A 12,514-nucleotide genomic window follows, 5' to 3' on the forward strand; every position below is an offset into this window, starting at 1 on the left:
GAGATATGCAGTAAAGACCAAATAGTGCATCGGAATGGATATAGTCTTATCCCAAAAGAAAATCCTGTGTTTCCATATAAACGTTACTCGATTTAGAAGGAGATGTCATAGAACCCATAGTAATTCATAGCAACGCAATATCTGTGTTAAATCGTCAATGTGACGGAGCGTGGGACGCAGTAAAGGAGGAATATTCCATCGGAAAGGAGATAGTGGTATCCCAAAAGAAAATCCTGTCTTTTCCATAGAAACTTTACTCGAGTCGGCCGGAGATGTCATAGAACCCATAGTATTTCATCACGTCGCAATTTCTGTGTTAATTCGTCAATGTGAGGGAGCGAGGGTTGCTGTAAAGAAGGAATAGTGCATCGGAAAGGAGATAGTCGTATTCCAAAGGAAAATCCTGTTGTTTCCATAGAAACGTTACTCGATTTAGAGGGAGAAGTCATAGAACCCAAAGTATCCCATTGCGACGGAATTTCTGTGTCATTTCGTCAATGTGAGAGAGCGAGGGATGCAGTATTGATGGAATAGTGCATCGGAAAGGAAATACTCGTATCCCAAAAAAAAATCCTTTCGTTTCCATATAAACGGTACTCCATATAGAAGGAGAAGTTTTAGAACCCATAGTAATTCATAGCGATCAATTTCTTTGTTATTTCGTCAACGTGAGGGAGCGAGGGATGCAGTAAAGAAGGAACAGTGCATCGGAACGGTGATACCCGTATACCAAAAGAAAATAATGTCGTTTCAATAGAAACGTTGCTCGATTTAGATGGAGAAGTCATAGAACCAAATGTTTTTCATAGCGACGCAATTTCTGTGTTAATTCTTCAATGTGAGGGAGCGATGGATGCAGTAAAGAAGGAATAGTGCATCTGAAAGGAGATAGACGTATTGTTGGGCGGCGTGTGTATGTTTGTAAAAATAAATTTTGCTGTAACAAACGCTTGCAAGTTGAATCAGTTTCTGGCTTTTAGAATGTTGTTAATGCTGTCTTTCGCCGTTCTCAACACTGGTGCTCTATTTACTTCTTGGCACCCAGAAAGTGATTTAATAAAACATGGAGCCAGTATTGAGAGATCCTAGTGCCCACTTCAATTGAGATACCATTATAGCTGCAGCTTATAGCTCTGAGGAATTAGGAGATTGTCCGGGATTTCTAATCAAAAACGGTTTTCCAAAATAGTTGAGTATATTCTGAAATTCACTGATAAAAAACACAAGTATCCCTACAACCTAACTAACAGAGCAGTTCAGAGTCTAATGCGCTGATGCAACTATAAATGTCCGAATTACATATTAAAAAGAATGCTCGCCATAATTTGATGAAAATACTTCATCAAACGCCACGCTAAATATTTGGTAGAATGTCTGTCCCGCGACGGCACGTGAAAATACGACAATACGCAAACTGAAGCTAGATAATGGAAATCATTCCAGAATTAACACTTCACATGAAATATTTTCATGGTTCCGCGTATCTCTAGTAACTTAATACGGCACCCGAGGCTGTTTGTAGCAGATACACTGATGCGACGCGACTACCGACACAGATGGCGTGTCATTCAGCGTCTGGAGAGAACTGGGGCCTTGCCTTCCTCGCGCAGCGTCCTTATATATAAACCCGCGGTGCGGACGGCGAAGGGAACGCCTGATCTTTTCGGCTCTCTCGACTAGCCGCTGGGCTAGTAACGCACCACTTCAAGTTACATAATAATTTATAGCTTCTTTTGCTGATGGCCGAAGAAGCTCTTAATTTAAACGTTTATTCAGCACACAGGTAAGTATTGATAATAAAATTTTGACGTGGCTAAGTTAAATATTCTGGGCGAGAGAATTAATTAAATTACACTGTACGCAGTAGATGAGCTCTGAACTGTCCCTTTTGAGATCCGCTATCGCTATAATTTTATAGGTATTCAAAAGAAACTTTACACATCTTCATAATCATAGCGGACCTCCAACCTATTTAAATCTAAACATCCTAGCCTTACTTACTAGCCTACTTAATCTATCTTGCTTCCTTCAGTTTTGGGACGAAAACCACAAAATCATGAATTTCCACTAAAATCTTAATCTGTGAAATCCAAAGTACTGTTTTTATTAAATCATTATGAAAGATGAATTTAAATATAAATTTTGAAGTCTCTAGCTCTTTTCTGTTGCGCCAATGATTTTTTCAGAAAAACGTCCAAATTTCGAAAATGACTTAAGTTATCGAACTGATATTTAACACACATTAATTTAGTATTATTCCTGACATGCTAGAAAAGTTTTAGGTCATTTGCTTGATTTTTAAGGTATTGCGCAACATTTATGACGTCAGAGCTAGTTACAGCAGACTGGCTGGCACACAATGGAAACTGATGTGAATTTACTACAGCGTGAGTAGGCTGCTTCCCTACATCACCCTCTACTTAAATTTTTTGTTTATGAATGTTAATGAATAAAAAAAAATCTTAATTACAAAAAGGGAAGCAAGAGTACAGTTTAAATCCCTATGAAAAATCAAAATTGAAATATAAACCTGTAGATACATTAAAGAAAACTGATTACCTACATTAATTATTTAAATTTTAGGCATGTTCACTGCCTTTTAACCAATGTCGTTACTCAAAATTTTAAACAAAGTCAATGAAATATTTTGGCATACATATTGCCTTAGACAAACAAACACATACAAATTGAAAAATTATGAAAATCTTAGATCCATTAAATACATTTTTACATTCACAAATTCAAAGAAAATAACATGATACATAAACAGATGATTATCTCTTAGCAGTCTTTTCTAAACCTGAAAGAAAAGTTCACAAATAATTTTTACACACGTGGTTGTAGCCGCTTTGGCTGGCGTCCTACACTTCCATTCACAGGGGTAGAGAAGGGGAAGTTGCTATGGTGTGCGTCCTTCACTTCTCTCTAAATTACATGGGGGAAAGGGGAGGGGTCACTGTGAGTTGTGTCCAAGTCACTCCACGCTTTCACGCAGCTACCAGGCTGCCATTATCTGGTTTGTCCTGTAGAACAAACAAAAAGAGTGCCTCAGACTCTGTTCACTTAATATCTAAGGGTGGGTCACAATGAAATGGGGATATATACATTTTATCCTTCAGTATGTTGCTGGAACAAAGTTAACAGAACCTTTCTCAATTTTACTCTTACGGTTACTTAACTGTCATAAAATCGGTAAACAAATGGCTCAAAACGCCGTTAGTCACTTACAAGAGAAAATTTTATGCTCAAGGCATATAATCATAAATCCTATTTAATCTGAATTTATTAGTTCTGGGCTGGAACACTGAACCAATGCTCGGTACATTCCTGATACATTTGTATTTTAAGAACTTAACTGACTCATCTTTGATTACCTTATTCTTAGAGATAGTATGAGTATGATTAGTGGTTGTTTTCTCAGCTTCTTTGTACATGTGAGTAACTTTTGGTAATAGTACAGTTGTGAGTGTTCAAAACACACTACGTTTAGTTGACTAATATATCCTCTTATTGGTCCTCTGCTGTTGTCAGTTCCACATCTGCAATTAGGTACTTACTTACTTTGAAGTGTATTTATGCTGAGCTAAAATAAGGTTTCACATCTGTCATTGTGTTACTTATTTACTTTGCTAGTGTATGAACTTATTTAACACTCACTGTATTAACATTTAAAGCATAGGATAGCACATTTATTTCATATTCATAGTGTATTGCAGCTGATTAGTTTGCTCACGTGGCAATCCATTTCCACTCGATCGGACGCTGAGACCACAGGTAGTCTCTCTCAGACCTACCACTAAAGTGCATCAAGTAATTATGGACGAGCGTAATGCTAAATTCCTTAAACCTATAGGACACCATGAGCTGCTCTGTCTCATCTAACATAAGGGTACCTATGGTCGCATTCACGCCTCCAACTCATAACCTCAATACGTGTAGGTGTATCCTGTCACACACTACACTAAAATAATGGCCAGCTCCAACCTTATAAATACTTCAGGGACGTGTCCTTCACGTCTCAACCACGAACACTGCCCAATTCTATTACACTGCCTTTCCTTGCTACACCAGGTGAGTTTAATCTTACAACTTATCTGCATATTTTCATAACACTAAGCAATCTCTTTCTTACTATTAATTAGTTAGCTCTACAGCATACACTAGGTTTCACTACCAATTCAGATCCTGCTTGTACATGAATTCATATATCTTTTTAAATTACTGTTGGTGGACCATTTCCAATAAAACAACACTTTGTACTTATTATATTACCAGGGTACTATTCATACTTGTTACTCAAATACATTTTTTTATCTTAATTACGTCATACTTCTCTATTGTTTGTCACTATTAGGTTTATCACATTAGGTATTTTTCTTCACTAATCGGTAGATAGAATGGTTACATAACTCAAGGCTTGATAGCCATGACAGAAAATTTTCATGTCTGGAAAGAAGAGGTCGAAATTTTTGTGGACAGGAAAGAGGAAGAATGAGTGAGATCTGAAATGGGAAAGAAGATCTCACACAGCTGGGACTGCACAGCTGCCACACTGTGTAGAGGTTACAGAACAACCTCCTCCCTACAGCATTCATTGGTTTAATGCTGTAAGAAGATGTCGAAATTTTTGTAGATAGGAAAGATAAAGAATGAGTGAGACCTGAAATGGGAAGAAGATCTCACACAGCTGGGACTGCACAGCTGCCACACTGTGTAGAGGTTACAGAACAACCTCCTCCCCACAGCATTCATTAGCTTAATGCTGTAAAGAAGAGTTAGAAATTTTAGGTAGATAGGAAAGAGGAAGAATGAGTGAGACCTGAAAAGGAAAGAAGATCTCACACAGCTGGGACTGCACAGCTGCCACACTGTGTAGAGGTTACAGAACAACCTCCTCCCTACAGCATTCATTGGTTTATTGTTGGCTTGGTAACCATAACGGAAAATTTAATGTATGAAAGAAGAGGTCGAAATTTTTGATGCCAGGAAAGAGGAAGAATGAGTGAGACCTGAAATGGGAAAGAAGATCTCACCCAGCTGGGACTGCACAGCTGCCACACTGTGTAGAGGTTACAGAACAACCTCCTCCCTACAGCATTCATTCATAACCTTTGACCACGCCACGTCGATCTGAAAATACTTTATGATGCCTTTTTAGAACCTGTCTCATTTCTTCCTTTTGATTGTCTGAAATCTTATCGATTTCCTGCAACTTAGCTTCTATCTTGTCTAAAATAATTGCTTCTTCTTCTTCTTCTGTGCTTAGCTTACTTGTACCAAGATTAACATCCTCGTCCCAATACCTCCTATTTTTCAGAACTCGTATAGGCAGCTCCCAAGTTCCATCATCAGTTACTACATGTTTATCACTAAAAGGGACTGTAATTACTCTGGTTATTGGCAAGACCATTTTTAACTGGCTTCTTTCAAAGTCAACAACACTCTGTTATTTTGACAAGAAATCTATGCCAATTAAAACCTCAATACTGAGATTGTTTACAATTAAACATGGATGATCAATTAAATTACCATTAATGTGAAAGGGTAGTAAAGCTTCTTGCTTTACCGTTTTGGACACCTTGCCAGTAGCACCTATTATTCTTAGTCTTGATACCCTCATTACTGTAAGCTTGCCTTTACCAGGTAATGCATCAAAGAAGGACTGAGATATTGCACTCACCTCACTTCCACCGTCTAAGAGACAACGTACATTGATACCCAACATATTCACTATTATTATAGGGTGGCTTATTCTAGGTTGTACAGGTGGTTTCTCAAATTCATCTAGTAGTTCCTTTTGGATTTGTCTCCAACTAAAGTGATCGACATCTGTCTTCATTACTTTTAGGTCACAGTGTGTAGGGGTTTCCTGAATTACATTTTCCGCTGCCTTTTCCAGTCGGTCTATTAATTTTAAATCGAAACACCGCACTACTTCATTACATTTAGTTTGCTGAACATGACCCAAATTACTGTAGTCTGAGCGATTGTGCGCCTCCAGACCGGGCATAACATTAGTTACAGCTAAACCACTTTCACCATTATCGTCGGTTTCCTTCTCAAGTGACAACTGGTCACAGCTACTGGGTTCATCGACCCCAAACAGCCTACCCTCTACATTCCCACTTATCTCCTGTCCTAAATCTATTAGTACATTATCAACATCCTGCACAGGCACTTTAGATAAGAGCACTTCATCCTCATCGTAAATATAAGCATGAATTTCTTCTGCTTCTTCACCTGACAATTCCGTATTTTGTAGCTCGTCCCTATCGTTACACAGCTGCGCCTTCTCTTTCTCTGCCCACTTAGAAAGCGTCTCTAACACGGTATCTATCAAATACTGTGAGTGATCTAATATTTCTGTTGTATCCTTAGATGCTACCGACACTTCATCCACCTGTTCAGTTTGAGTATTCTGATCTGTCTTACCAATTCCCTTAACTACTGGCATAGAAAAAGTAACCGCCTGGTGAGCGCCAGTGTCCTCATAGACGGGAACTAGTTTTCCTGCCTCGGCCTACTACTGTTTCCTTTATTTTCATTATAGTTGACTGGCACAGCATTACTTTCCGTACTGTTGTTTACATGCATATTTCTGTTTGGAACAAAATTATTATCCCTTGGACGCCATTGTTGGTTCTGATAATTATTTCCCCAATTCCTACCTCTCTTAGGATGGCGAACACCTACTGTTCTGATGTTTACATTGCCATTTTGCTCGTTCCTAAAGTTACTATTATTATTATTGGCATTACGGTTATTACGTGCTTGCTCCTCATTGGCAGCAACACGTTCTACACGTTCCAAATATTCAATGAAACGATCCAGATTGTCTCTAGGGGCTGATATAATTCTCGTTTGCCAATACCATGGCAGTTTGGCTTCAAGACCTAGTATAATCATTTCTGGTTTTAGCTTTTCCGCCAAATGTAACAAACGTGAGATCCATGACCTAGCAAACTCTCTAATTGATTCCTTGCCTGCATTGAAGCGTTTTCCACTCCAAAATTCTCTCAACACTTCATTTTGCTTATTGCTAGACCAATACTCATTAATAAAAGCTGTTTTAAATTCTGCTAATGTTTTACACTTCAACATAACATCAGATGACCAACGCATGGCGTCACCTGCTAAATGGCTTCTAATAAACGAGATTTTCTCTCGTTCAGACCAATTTGGTGGAATCACATCTTCAAAATCGTTCCAGAAATCTAGCGGGTGGATATTTTTATCTGGATCAAACCGCAAGAACTGCCGACACCCGATAAAAGCGGCATTTGCAGCAGCTACAACTTGTTGTATACTACCATTACCAGAAGTTACTGAAGCTACTTTACTCTCAATGTTAGCAATGTTAGTACTGATATTTTGTACTTTCATTTCAACATTATCTACTCTTTGTACAATATGAGTAGTGCCAGTTTTGATGGCTTCTACTTCTGCTTGACATATGTTGACTTTAATATTAACATCTTTAAATCTATCTGAGCACAATTCAGATTCCGCCTCGATCTTTTCTGTTAACTTATGCTCCAGCTTCGCATCTTCCATTTGGAAGTCTTTGCGAACCTCAGCAACTTCGGATTTAACTGTTTTATACATTTCAGAAAACTGTTGAGCAACCTTTTTCTTAATATCTTCATGATTGTAATCAATTTTATAATTCAAACTGTCTAGATCCTCTTTCAACTTATTGCAACCAGCCTTGAAGGTATCGTCCATTACCTCCAATCGTTTATTAAAATTTGTTTGGCTGGCCACAATTTCAGACTTTAATTCAGCATTCATTCTAGCATTACTGGCTGACATTTCAGCATTACTGCTTTTGACCTCAGTTATTTCAGACTTTAATTCAGCATTGCTGGCAGCTATTGCTTGTAATATAACATTTAAATCAACAGCCCAAGCATCTTTGGGTTGCTCACGAGCTGGCTTTTTATCACACTCAGGTGACAAAAAACTAGCTCCAATACCAAAATCATCAAAACTAAATGAAACTTCTGATTGATTAGTCATATCTAACTTCTCCTTCTTAAACTCTACCATCTCTGATGACTGCTTCATTTTTAATTCATCAGAGAAACTATCATCCAATAAATTTACAATTTCTACTTTCCGCTTTACTACAGGGGTCTCTATTATTGAATCATTGCCCCTTCGCACACTACTGTCAGGAGACAATACTTCATATTTCACTTTAACATTACTACTTTCATGCATATTTACACTTGAACCATTGTCTGGATTTACAGTTCCCTCAACAGACATAGGTTCTGATATAAGTTTAACTTCAGTTTCTTTTGGCGGTTCCATCGCCGACAGTCTTTTAGTGCAGGTTAGTAAAAATTTTAACAGCTTTTCACTTAACTTAGTTCCTTCTGCACGACGTATGGCGTTGCCGGCGCGGCGTACCAGGATTCGTGATGCGACGTGGCACGTTGAACTGCAGACGGCTCTCCGACGGCTGTTGTGTGTTTGCGTGGCCCGCAATTGCAGGCTCTGCGCCGGCTGCTCCAGCGGACGATTGCGGTGAGGCGAAACTGGCTTCTCGCGATGCCGGCAGCACCGCTAGACTCAGTGCCAGCTCCGTCAATCCAGATGCGTTGTTAATCCAATTGCGTCGTCCACATACACACGTAACACTTTCACTGTTTAATACTCAGTTGCGTGTCGCATTTCACTCGCGAATCCGAATAGTTAAAAATCACTTTCACTTAGTTGATATTTCCCGGCCGATGCACCATATGTGGGGCGGCGTGTGTAAGTTTGTAAAAATAAATTTTGCTGTAACAAACGCTTGCAAGTTGAATCAGTTTCTGGCTTTTAGAATGTTGTTAATGCTGTCTTTCGCCGTTCTCAACACTGGCGCTCTATTTACTTCTTGGCACCCAGAAAGTGATTTAATAAAACATGGAGCCAGTATTTAGAGATCCTAGTGCCCACTTCAATTGAGATACCATTATAGCTGCAGCTTATAGCTCTGAGGAATTAGGAGATTGTCCGGGATTTCTAATCAAAAACGGTTTTCCAAAATAGTTGAGTATATTCTGAAATTCACTGATAAAAAACACAAGTATCCCTACAACCTAACTAACAGAGCAGTTCAGAGTCTAATGCGCTGATGCAACTATAAATGTCCGAATTAAATATTAAAAAGAATGCTCGCCATAATTTGATGAAAATACTTCATCAAACGCCACGCTAAATATTTGGTAGAATGTCTGTCCCGCGACGGCACGTGAAAATACGACAATACGCAAACTGAAGCTAGATAATGGAAATCATTCCAGAATTAACACTTCACATGAAATATTTTCATGGTTCCGCGTATCTCCAGTAACTTAATACGGCACCCGAGGCTGTTTGTAGCAGATACACTGATGCGACGCGACTACCGACACAGATGGCGTGTCATTCAGCGTCTGGAGAGAACTGGGGCCTTGCCTTCCTCGCGCAGCGTCCTTATATATAAACCCGCGGTGCGGACGGCGAAGGGAACGCCTGATCTTTTCGGCTCTCTCGACTAGCCGCTGGGCTAGTAACGCACCACTTCAAGTTACATAATAATTTATAGCTTCTTTTGCTGATGGCCGAAGAAGCTCTTAATTTAAACGTTTATTCAGCACACAGGTAAGTATTGATAATAAAATTTTGACGTGGCTAAGTTAAATATTCTGGGCGAGAGAATTAATTAAATTACACTGTACGCAGTAGATGAGCTCTGAACTGTCCCTTTTGAGATCCGCTATCGCTATAATTTTATAGGTATTCAAAAGAAACTTTACACATCTTCATAATCATAGCGGACCTCCAACCTATTTAAATCTAAACATCCTAGTCTTATTTACTAGCCTACTTAATCTATCTTGCTTCCTTCAGTTTTGGGACGAAAACCACAAAATCATGAATTTCCACTAAAATCTTAATCTGTGAAATCCAAAGTACTGTTTTTATTAAATCATTATGAAAGATGAATTTAAATATAAATTTTGAAGTCTCTAGCTCTTTTCTGTCGCGCCAATGATTTTTTCAGAAAAACGTCCAAATTTCGAAAATGACTTAAGTTATCGAACTGATATTTAAAACACATTAATTTAGTATTATTCCTGACATGCTAGAAAAATTTAAGGTCATTTGCTTGATTTTTAAGGTATTGCGCAACATTTATGACGTCAGAGCTAGTTACAGCAGACTGGCTGGCACACAATGGAAACTGATGTGAATTTACTACAGCGTGAGTAGGCTGCTTCCCTACAGTATCCCAAAAGAAAATCCTGTAGTTTCCATAGAAACGTTACTCGCTATAGAAGGAGATGTCATAGAACCCATAATATTTCATAGCGACGCAATTTCTGTGTTAATTCGTCAATGTGAGGGAGCGAGGGATGCATAACAGAGGGAATAGTGCATCGGAAAATAGATACTCGTATCCCAAAAGAAAATCCTGTCGTTTCCATTGAAAAGTTACTCGATTTAGAAGGAGAAGTCATAGAACCCATGGGACATCACATCGACGCAATTTCTGTGTTAATTCGTCAATGTGAAACGTCCCCTTTGAACAATTTTACAAAGTACTGTGCTTAAACTGACACACAATATTTTGTTAGCGCAACGCAATCTGACTTTCAAAATTCCCTACAAAAGAATGGCCCTGACTGACATTAAACTATACCTTTCACAAATCACTTACCTCACAAAAATCTTCGCTGCTCAAGCTACTGTAATGCAGCGATCGCCACTACTGCCAGCTAAATAAAAGATTCAAACTATAGAAGGCACTAACTACTGATAGGGATAGTTAGCAAATGAAAGATATTAATAGAGAACAAACAATGTATTTACCTTGATATCATCATATATAAATATAGCAGTTCATGACAAATTTCAAAACTCCGCCATCTCTCTCCCCACATCCACCACTGCTGGCGGCTCACCTCCAACTGCGCAACGCTACACGCTGTTCACATCCAGCTGCCGCTGCCCAACACCACAATGGCAGACAACAATGCAAACTAGCCACAGACTGCACACAGCACAGCCAGTGATTTTCATACAGAGGTGGCGTTACCAATAAAAAAACCTAAACAGCCTACTTACATAGCCCCCATGCTCCCCACAAAAATTTTTACAAATTGGATTGGGTAGTGGCCAATACAGATTTGAAAAAAATTTTTCATAATTACAATAACAAAGAAATCAAATCCACACACTTATTGATACAATGTTGGTCAAAAGATAAAAATTTCTCACAGTCCATAAAGACAGTCCACATTGTTCATCACAGTGAAACTGCCGTTTCTTTTCTCAAAGTCTGAGCAGTAAAAGACAATGCACACGGAAGTAGTGGATTTCCATGCAGTCTTGAAGAAGTAGTGTTGTCCTTCCAACGGAAAGACAGTGCTGACTCTTGACATGCAGACAGGTAATGGGCCACAACATAGCAAACCCACAGCAGAGTCATTCGACATTTTGAAGAATATTGGTAGGTAGGTCATCACAGAGCAGACCCACTGGAGTCCTGGTAGAGATTGTGGTATTGGTGGGCCACCAGAGGTGCAGACCCACTGCAGTCCTTGTAGAAATAATGGTACTGGTGAGTCAGCAAAGGTGTAGACCCACTGTAGTCCTTGTAGAAATGGCCAGCAGCCATCTGTTGCGATTGTGCAGGTGCACAATCACCATCGAAGAGTCTTGCAGAGAATATAGCAAGTCCATAAACCACCACTTGTGCACTCACAAAGTGTTTGGAATTGTCCTTAGAACCAGCAATGCTGTTATCCAGTCCCTTGCTGAATTATTAACACACGTGCAAACACTATCAGTCCCTACTTCTCACATCTTGTCCATGTACTATGACCAACAGAAACGTGTGCAGTAAAATGGAACTTACAAGTTACTTAATTTGATGAACTGGTATCAATTACAATTGTATAACATAAGAATACAATTACAAAGGTACAAAATACATCATTAAAAACATAATAATACAGATAACATTTGTAGTACAGGCTTTACAAAAGAATAGAAATAAACATATGCATCAGTGTTACAGGAATTATGAGATAAGTAGATACATAAAAGATCAGAATAACTTTTGGAACATCAATTTTACACATGAGCATTAAAACAAAACAGAATAAATAATATCTAAACATTTTTACAAGGTAAAGAACATATTATTAATGCCAATTATATTTGAGGATAACAGTATTCCTCATCATAGTGAATGTAGCTTTATATTATAAGAAGAAAAAATTCTATGAAACTACACAGAGACAGGAAGAAAACAAATACACAAGGGTACACAAACACATAGTGGGATAACACCAATAGGAAAGGACAGGGTTCGTTTTCAGTGTAACATTTGGTACTGCAGTCCAACCCAAAACTTCATATATCTTTCCTCTTATTTCATCCTTTGTTTCCACCAAAAAAATTCTATCTAAGCATGCTTTCTGTATTTATATGTTCACACATTTCTTATCTCAACATTTATTTTCAAGAAAATCCT

This window comes from Schistocerca serialis, chromosome 1 (genome assembly GCF_023864345.2).
Source record: "Schistocerca serialis cubense isolate TAMUIC-IGC-003099 chromosome 1, iqSchSeri2.2, whole genome shotgun sequence".
In the NCBI taxonomy this organism is placed as follows: domain Eukaryota; kingdom Metazoa; phylum Arthropoda; class Insecta; order Orthoptera; family Acrididae; genus Schistocerca; species Schistocerca serialis.